The sequence below is a fragment of the Leucoraja erinacea genome, chromosome 7 (genome assembly GCF_028641065.1).
Source record: "Leucoraja erinacea ecotype New England chromosome 7, Leri_hhj_1, whole genome shotgun sequence".
In the NCBI taxonomy this organism is placed as follows: Eukaryota; Metazoa; Chordata; class Chondrichthyes; order Rajiformes; family Rajidae; genus Leucoraja; species Leucoraja erinaceus.
The window spans coordinates 42,152,710-42,162,966 of record NC_073383.1 but is presented as its reverse complement, the minus strand read 5'-3'; the positions used below and the strand labels follow the sequence as shown (position 1 = coordinate 42,162,966).

The window sequence follows — 10,257 nt, the reverse complement described above, 5'->3', positions numbered from 1 at the left end:
TTTATATTTATCCTATTTGTATACTGGTCCCCCCCATTTCAGAGGACCATACTTCGGGATCCCAGCAATGTCGTACAAAAGTAGTCCTGTTTATCTTTGTGCTATCCTTTCATGCAATGACTGCTGAAGTCTGCGATTCATATATCACCGTTACCCTGGTGTCTTCCTCTGTGATGCTCTGCCAGGCCTGTATTGCAGCATCCTTTAGCTTCTCTTTTTTGGGGGCTAGCACGCATGTTTTCCCTCTTCAGCATATAACTGGCATGCCCTTGGGTCAGCAGACTCGCTCCACAGACTCCAATTTTTTAGCTTCAATAACTCCTATGTTGCGTTAACAGTATGTTTTTCATTGGCTGCCCTAGAATGAAACGGCCGGCCAATGTTTTGAGGCATCTGTTGAACATTCGCAGAAGGATGTGTCTATACACTTTAGATTCCTTATGCTACTTAACATCAGCAGTTGTATCCTCAATGAAGGATAATTGGAGACAGTACCTTCAGTCAGACAATATATGCACAGTCCGATTACACCCCCAACCCCCAACCAGGTGTCTCACAGAGGTGGGTGGAATGCTTGGGATCTCGGGCAGTTCCTTTTCCTCCGCTCCATACTTTGCGCTTGGCACTCACTTTGATATAAGTTATGTATTTGTCTCATCGTTGTCCATAAAACTTTTTTCCAGGAACTGTGGTTCCGCTTTTAAGTATTGCTAGGCAAACTGTAACCAGCCGACAGTCCTAATTTTGAGGTCTAACACCAGTGCGGTTGGCTCTTGCTGTTGTAGGCTCCTCTGTACTTTCTCTTGTTCATTGAAGTCTTCTGCGGACAGTGGTCTTGACCAAAGTCCCATCGGATTCCTGAAAGAGGTTTCGATTCTGTCGGAAACAAGTGTCTGGGGAAAATTCTTGTGCTTTATTAAGAGGAATTCTTCCCTCATGCGCTGGGAAGCCCCTCCCTTAGCGGCCATCCTTAGCCCCCCCTCCCCCCAACGATTGCTAAGTGCGCTCGATGCTTTCTTAATGATGTTCAAAGCGGTTGAGTCTTTGGTTACAAGCCTGCTGTGGTAGATTAGTCACTGTAGTCTTACCACTTCGATTGTGAGCTATTCTTCGCAGATGCGGGTCCTCCGTGGTGTGGAGACGTTATACCTGGGCCACTGCCCGCGGTTGCTTACTTGGGGGGGGGGGTGTGGGAGTGTTAATAGGGGTTTTCGTGTGACCGCTTTATCTGTAACGTTTCACATCCTCGATAGTCATTCAACCAGGTTTGAAACTAAATAGGCAACTTGAAACATTATTTTTGAACAACCTGCAAACATGGTTCAGAATTTTTACTCCGGAAACAGAATTTTTACCCTCCGGCACTTTCAAGGACTGTGTTTTTTCGGAACCTGGATTGTTTTTTTTCAAGCGAAAGACAACTAATTAAGCATGCTAGACGATGCAGCTAGCAAAGGCTAAACAGTCAACAATGGAGGATGGATTCCGGATGCTGGACCCCACTCGTCTTTGACGGTAACATCGGCAAACACTAGGCCGATTTTTGAAACAAGAATATGCACCGTTTTCAGCGTGGAGGCACACTCTGACAAGTCAAACCCACACTCATGCGGCATTCTCCTCAATCTAACGGGACCGCAGGCCATTGAACGTGAATGGGTACGCGGGGGAAGTGAGGGAGCCCAGTGAGGGAGGAGACATTCTCGTTCCCCGCGCGGAATCCAAAGAGGATCCTGAATACCTCAAGAGGAAATTTTGGGAGATTATGCAACCCCTCACTCTAAACGTTACTATGGAAAAAACACAAGTTCAGCACACGCAATCAAAGGCTGTGTGAGACATTGAATATGTCAGTGATTTAAAGGTTTAAAGCAAAAAGCTGCAAATTTGGAAATCTCTATGAGGAGCTTATTAGAGACAGACTGGTCTGTGGTATCAATAATGACAATTTGAGAAAGAATGCTACTGCAATGATAATAATTTGACATTAGTTTAAGGCTGTCTCCACCTGTCTAAAATTCATGAGATGACTGAAGAGCACAAACAAAACACTGGCTTCTCCACAGCACTCTGTCACAAAATGTTGATGCAGTCTAGGCTAGGTTCATCAGAAAACAAAAGCCCAAGATAAAAAATGAAAAAAGTTTTTAAAAAACTGGGACAGTGTATAGCCAACTGCAACAACTGTGGAGGTAGTCATGCAAAGCTAAAGAGACAAATGTGCAGCTTTTGGTCAACAGTGCTATGCCTGTAAACATTTGAATCATTTAAAAAAGTGCTGGCAAGTCCACACATCAAACCCTACTACAGTCAGAGACCTAAGAGAACTGTTCCCCAGCTAAAACCTGAACCAACCCGACAGCAGTGCTGATTGAAACATTCTATGTCAGTGGAATAATACTGCAAATGACTTGATTCAACAAAATAGAAAAAAATGATGATGTTTTGGTCTGTGCAAGTTAATGGCATTCCGGTTGAAATGAAAGGTACCAAGTGTAATGTTTTTGATACATTTGAACACTGCAGGATTAAGAACAAATAATAAGCATGCATTAAAGCCACAAAACTTGTTGCAAATGGGGGCATAAGATCAAAACTGTTGGTATGGTTAGTTTGCCAGTGCCACCTAGAGGGATTGCATACACATAGTCATTTTTACATTGTCTAAGAGGAGTTCTGCCATTGCAAGGGCTACGTGCATGCAGGCAAATGGGCTTGGTCTCATTCAGTAAAGATGTTCACTACAGTTGAGCCCCACTGAAGATGATCTGTTACAATCAAATTCCAACAGGATACAGCGATCTCTTCGCTGATGAGCTTGGGAAGCTGCCTGAAACCTATCGAGGACACTTGACCCGGAATGTGATACCCGTTGTTCGGGTGCCTGCACATCGCATTTCCTGCGGTTATGAAGGACAGAGTCAAAGCTGAGCTAGAGAGGATGCAGGGAATTCGTGTCATCATCACGCCTATGTCTGAGCCAACTGATGAGGGTGTCCATCTGTGGTTGTCCACCAAACAAAAGGATAAACAGGAATCAGACAATTGCATTAATCCAGACATGAACACTGCTTTGAAAAGGCCACATCACCCTATGCGTACTGTGGAGGAAATGGCTGCACACATGTCAAATGCAACTGTGTTTTCTGTTTTAGATGCTAAGAACTCTACCTTTTGCCAGATTTCACTTGACCGCACATCTTCAATGCTAACCACTTTTAGCACTTCTTTTGGTCACTACAGGTTTTTTAAGGATTGCCATTACGGACTCCCTGTGCGATCATAGTCAACGACATAACGGGGGGTCATTGGAGGTAAAAACGTGGAAGAACACGAAGCTAAACTTGAGCAAAAAGTGCTCATCCGTGCCAGAAAGGTGAACTTGAGGCTCACATCCGCTCAGTGCAGGTTCCGGCTGAACCAGGTCAAGCTATGTTGGACACATCGGTTGACAATGAAGGCCTCAAAGCCGACCCTTCCAAAACAAAAGCAATCAGTGAAATGGGCCAGTGCCAGTCGATGTCCCAGCTCTGCAAAGTGATTTCTGGGACTTACTTTGGGAAATTCATTCCAAACCTAGTCAGCTGACGGCTACCCACTGCGACAACCTCACACACAAAGACACTGAATTCCAAGCACAAACTAATGGCATGGAACCAGCAGCAACAAAGCAATCCAAACTTTTGAGGCACAAAACGCACGCACGTGACCACTTACCTGTGATGTTTCACATATGGGGCCCCAAAACCCTTGGTGCAAAGCATGTTTGCAGGAAGAAAAAACCCAGTAGCATATGCTTCACGGACGCTTAACCGACACCAAAACCAGATATGCTCAAATTGTTAAAAGCAAACAGGTTGGAGGTGGTTTTGTGTGTTCCGGACGCTAACCGACACCAAAATTCAATGAATTACATCTATGGCAAGTTTCGTAGCCATAGAAAAGGACCACCAGCCCCTGGTCACCATACTGAAAAAGCCCATATACATGCAGCACCGGCAAGACTTCAAAGGGACGATGCTAAGACTTTCAAAAGTACAGCATCACCTGTCCTAAAGTGTAAACATATGCACCAGGAGTTCCATAGTTCGGCATGCTGAGGAGGACAGTTTTGATGTCATGACAGTCAACTACATATTCTCTTCTCGCTTTGAATTAAGAGACACACAGCAGATGACACAACCCTGCAGAACACTCAGCACTATCATCAGACATGATTGGCCCAGCAAACAGCGCAATCTTCCACCTGCTCGCCCTTATTTTTCTTTTAGAGAAAAAATAACTATTGAAGACAGGGTCATCATGAAGGGTCACAAGCGTCATTCCTTTGTCACTGCAAAAAGTGGAGTACATCAGCATCATGCACAGAGGGCCTCCTGGTGCAGAAGCTACTAAACGGAGAGCAAGAGGCATAGTTTTTCTGGCCTACAATGACAGACGACTCAACAAGGAGATACAGTCATGCTCTGTGTGTAACAGCACAAACTTACACACACCAGCGGAAAGAACTACTTCCTGCTGCATCCAGATTCCAGACCTGCCTTTGGTCGACTGTGGCAACAGACATCTTTGAATGGCACAGTCAGCAGTACTTGATGCTAGTGAACTCATATTCAGGCTGGTAATGAAAATTGACACAACTTGTGACACTACTTCAGCAACATTCATCTCAAAATTTAAGAGGCACTTTTCAGTTCATGGAGCACCACACACACCCTCATATCAGACAATGCCAGTCAGTTCAACAAGCCAGCGCTTAAAAAAAGACTTTGCGCACACATTGGGACTTCACTCATGTTACCAGCAACCAGAGTAACCCCAATCTAATGGGTTAGCTGAAAGAGCTTGGCAGCTGTCCACAGCGCTAATCAACCCCCATCATGGAGAAGTCTCACGAGAGCGAACGTGATGTTTTTTCTAAACATCCTCAATCTCAGAACGTGCCACAAAGCTTGGATCGCCAGCACAAAGACCCACAGCCGCCCCTTGAGCGTGGATGGCCGTACGCACCGCTCGGCGCCGTACATTCACGCGCGAATCTTTCCCGCAGGACTGTCGCTCGACCTCCGCGCGGCCCCCGCTTCTGGTTTGGTCGCGCTTGCCGCATGCAGTCGCATGCTCATGGGACAGGCCCTTAATGTCAAGGCAGACACGTACAAGAGGATTTGGTAATGTTTAAAGAGCAACAGAAGATAACTAAAAAGGCAATATGGGGAGAAACAATGAGGTACGAAGGTAAGCTATCCAAGAATATAAAGGAGGATAGTAAAAGCTCCTTTAGGTATGTGAAGAGAAAAAAAATAGTTAAGACCAAAGTTGGCCTTTGAAGACCAAAAAAGGTGAATTTATTATGGGAACAAGGGGCAGATGAGTTGAACAGGTACTTTGGATCTGTCTTCACTAAGGAGGACACAACAATCTTTCTGATATAGCAGTGGCCAGAGGATCTAAGGGGTAACGGAGGAACTGAAGGAAATCCACATAAGGCAGGAAATGGTGTTGGGTAGATTGATGGGACTGAAGGCTGATAAATCCCCAGGGCCTGATGGTCTGCATCCCAGGGTACTTAAGGAAGTGGCTCTAGAAATCGTGGATGCATTGGTGATCATTTTCCAATGTTCTATAGACTCAGGATCAGTTCCTGTGGATTGGAGGGTAGCTAATGTTTATCTCACTTTTTAAGAAAGGAAGGAGATAGAAAACAGGGAATTATAGACCAGTTAGCCTGACAATCAGTGGTGGGGAAGATACTGGAGTCAATTATAACAGATGAAATAGCCCGCACATTTGGATAGCATATCAGAGCTAGCTCGGATCGGTCCAAGTCAGCATGGATTTTACGAAGGGGAAATCATGCTTGACTAATCTTCTGGACTTTTTTGAGGGTGAAGCTGGGAAAATGGACAAGGGAGAGCCAGTGGATATAGTGTACCTGGACTTTCAGAAAGCATTTGATAAGGTCTCACATAGGAGATAGGTGGGCAAAATTCGAGCACTTGGGCTTGGGGATAAGGTACTGACACGGATAAAAAAAAATTGGTTGGCAGACAGGAAACAAAGAGTATGGATTAACGGGTCCCTTTCAGAATGGCAGTGACTAGTGGGGTGTGAGGAGGATGCTATGAGAATGCACGGCGACTTGGACAGATTGGGAGATTGGGCAGATGCATGGCAGATGAAGCTTAATGTGGATAAATGTTGAGGTTATCCACTTTGGTATCAAAAGCAGGAAGGCAGATTACTATCTAAATGGCATCAAGTTGGGAATAGGGGATCCTTGTTCATCAGTCTATGAAAGTAAGTACGCAGTTACAGCAGGCAGTGAAGAAAGTGAATGGCATGTTGGCCTTTATAACAAGAGTAGTCGAGTATAGGAGCAAAGAGGTCCTTCTGCAGTTGTACAGGGCCATAGTGAGACCTGGAGTGTTGTGTGCACTTTCGGTCCCCTAATTTGAGAAAGGACATTATTCCTATTGAGGGAGTGCAGCGTAGGTTTACAAGGTTAATTCCCGGGATGGCGGGGACTGTCATATGCTGAGAGAATGAAGCAGCGGGGCTGGTATACTCTGGAGTTTAGAAGGATGAGAGGGGATCTTATTGAAACATATGAAATTATTACGGGTTTGGACACGCTAGAGGCAGGAAACATGTTCCCGAAGTGAGGGGAGTCCAGAACCAGGGTGCCACAGTTTAAGAATAAGGGGTAAACCATTTAGAACGGAGACGAGGAAACACTTTTTCCCCCAGAGTTGTGAGTGTGTGGAATTCTCTGCCTCAGAGGTCGGTGGAGGCCAGTTCTCTGGATATTTTCAAGAGAGAGCTAGATAGGGCTCTTAAAGATAGCGGAGTCAGGGGATATGGGAGAAGGTAGGAACGGGGTACTGATTGGGGATGATCAGCCATGATCACATTGAATGGTGGTGCTGGTTCGAAGGACCGAATGGCCTACTCCTCACCTACTTTGCACCTATTGTCTATACTCTTCAATCTCAAGGAAGCTGCTTTTGAACCACATGCGTAAGACTCAGAGGTAAAAGCCCAGCTTCTAAATAAAAGGGCAGTCACAACAAAAAGTGTGCTATGACAAGTGCAATCAAGTTGACCACTTCAGCCTTTAAATGGAGGACAGGTTGTCAGGTTACAGACCCCACAACGCTACAACCGTCAAGTCGTAACAGGCATGGTATAGGAAATATGCCCAGGAGCCCAGGTATTCCTATATGTTAGCATTATTCTCTCAGAAGGAAAGCTGTACAGAAGGAATCATAGACACAGTTTGCACATGTTAATCGAGCCTGCCCCACCAACACAGCTAAATCCAAGTGACACCGATCATCCACCTCAGATACTGGACAAGGGTCAAAAGACTACAACACTGAAACGCTCCCGCTAACAAGAGACAGACAAGAAATATAGACACTGAGCAGCTCCAAGGTTCAGGTACCCGTAGCCAAGCTGCTGGCCTTTGAACACCACTGAAGGTCTGTACAGAACACACTCTACTGCGGGCGGGCCCGTCAGTCAGTAAGCCGGGGTCGGTTGTATTGTATTTTGGTCATTTTCCGACATTTTGTAAGTCCTGCTACATTTACTACTTGACAAGATATTTTGTCATTATATGGAGCAGGAGATAAGGAAAGGGGATGTAGATTAGTCACTGTGTTTACAGTCTGTTAGATTAGTCACTGTGTTTACAGTCTATGTTGAGCTATTGCAGACGCAGTACCTGGGGGAAGTTATCCTGCGCATGCGAGGGTTGCCCAGGCTGTGGGAGTGTTAACAGGGGTTTTCGGTGACTACGGCTTTATCGTAACGTTGCATTCTCGATAACCATTAAACCAGGTTTGAAACTAAATAACTTGAAATTATTTATGAAACCACAAACGGATGTCTCTAACAGTTATATTCTTGTATCTCAGTCTCATAATGGCTTTGATGAGTTTCATTGGCACAACTTTGTTGATAAACAGCAATAAAGGTTTCCAACAGTGATGGGAAGACTGGAGGAAAGACTAGGTGCTTAGAGCTCTCTTATACCTGCATTAAGGAGGCAATTAAGGAGACACACCTGAACAATTACAAATGCCTGTGAGGCCCTGTGTCCCAAACATTATGGCGCCCTGAAATGGGGGGACGGGGGCCTATGTATAAACACAGCTGTAATTTCTACATGGTGAAACCAAAATGTATAAAAAACACCCTTTAATAAAATTTGACAATGTGCACTTTAACCACATGTGAATTTTTTTCTATTACAAATCTCAAATTGTGGAGTACAGAGGCAAATAAATAAATGATGGGTCTTTGTCCCACACATTATGGAAGGCACTGTATATGGCCCACTGCTGCTACTGTTCCAACGCAAAGTTCATTTTCTTCGTGGAAATTAAGTGGAAACTTCATTTCTCTCAAAAAAATTAATATTATTTTGCACTTGTAGCTGATTTTTAAAAGTTAAATGAATTATTAGGCAATTTTTAAATATATTCTCTAAAACATGAAACAATTTCCAAAACTTGAATATTGACATTGAGCTATATGTTAAATAAAAAAATGCTTTGTGAAGTACTGAACAAACATAGGGTTAATCGATTAGCCAGAGTAAAGTATCAGATTTCATTGATACAATTTTGACTTGCACATTATATTTCCCTAAAGTATTAAGAAATAATGAGTATAATTAAAAATAAAGAAAAATTACATAGCAATCATGAATTGTCTTTCCGCCGACTGGATAGCACGAAAGAAAGGCTTTTCACTGTACCTCAGTACAGGTGACAATAAACTAATGTAAACTAAATTTAGTTTTGAAGTACAGTTTATTGCAAACAGAATCAAACAGCAAGTGTTTCTTTCTATAAATAACCTAGATGTGTCAACCTAATGGCAAGGGAAAGAGCACATTCTTATTTTGTTTCATTTGAAAATACCCATACTCTGTTTTAAATATGTTTATCTCAACAATTTGCATTCATCTTCCAGAGTATAATTACCATGCCCAATTAGGATTTTGATATTCTAGATGTGATTAACAACACGAGGGGACAGATAGGGTGAAGGCACGGTGTCTTTTACCCAGAGTAGGGGTATCATGAACCAGAAGACACGTTTAAGGTGAGAGAGGAAAGATTTAATAAGAACCAGAGGCAAATTTGACTTTTTCTTTACATCAATTTTGTTCCACTAAAGAAAATGCATGTGTTGAAGATATTTTTTTTTCTCTCAGAAAAAAAAAGGAATTTAGTTAACCCATAAAGGACCTTGGATTCTGAGAAGTGAGATCGACCGACTGACCAAATGGTGCCAGCACAATAACCTGGTCCTCAACACCAGCAAAACCAAGGAACTGATTGTGGACTTTGGAAGGGGGAGGATGGGGACCCAGTCACGTTTATATCAACGGGTCGACGGTGGAAAGGGTCAAGAGCTTCAAATACCTGGGCGTGCATATCTCTGAAGATCTCTCCTGGTTCAAAATGACTGATGCAATCATAAAGAAAGCACATCAGTGCCTCCATTTCCTGAGAAGATTACGGAGAGTTGGTATGTCAAGAGGACTCTCTCTAACTTCTACAGGTGCACAGTGGAGAGCATGCTGACTGGTTGCATTGTGGCTTGGTTCAGAAACTTGAAGGCCCTGGAGCGGACAAGACTACAAAAAGTGGTAAACACTACCCAGTCCATCATTGGATCTGACCTCCCGTCCATCGAGGAGATCTATCACAGTCGCTGCCTCAAATAGGCTGGCAGCATCATCAAGGACCCACACCATCCGGGCCATACACTCATCTCCCCACTACCTTCAGGTAGAAGGTACAGGAGCCTGAAGACTGCAACGACCAGGTTCAGGAACAGCTTCTTCCCCACAGCCATCAGGCTTTTCAACTCGGCTCGGGCGAAACTCTGAACATTAATAGCCAATAATCTGTTTATTTGCACTTCATGTGTGTATATATTTATGCATTGGTATATGGACACACTGATCTGTTCAGTATTCGTGCCTACTATATTCTGGTGTGTTAAAGCAAAGCAGGAATTTCATTGTCCTATCAGGGACACATGACAATAAAACACTTGAACATTTATAAACGTATTATGATTTACGAGCATTTTTTGAGAATTGTGTTATCTATGTAACTACTGTTTGGAAATAATGGCTGACTAACTATATTCCAAAACATCACTGCTTAGCCACAATAGGTCATTAGTCTGCATCCATGAGCGTCGTAGAGCACAGACAAGCCCTTCAACCCAAAT

General features: G+C 43.7%; 1 protein-coding gene across 1 annotated transcript in view; it reads right to left on the bottom strand.

Moving 5' to 3' along the window:
- usp40 (ubiquitin specific peptidase 40) overlaps window positions 1–10,257 on the bottom strand; it is a 173,041-nt gene that overhangs the window by 112,992 nt on the left and 49,792 nt on the right. The gene's annotated exons all lie outside the window — the stretch shown is intronic.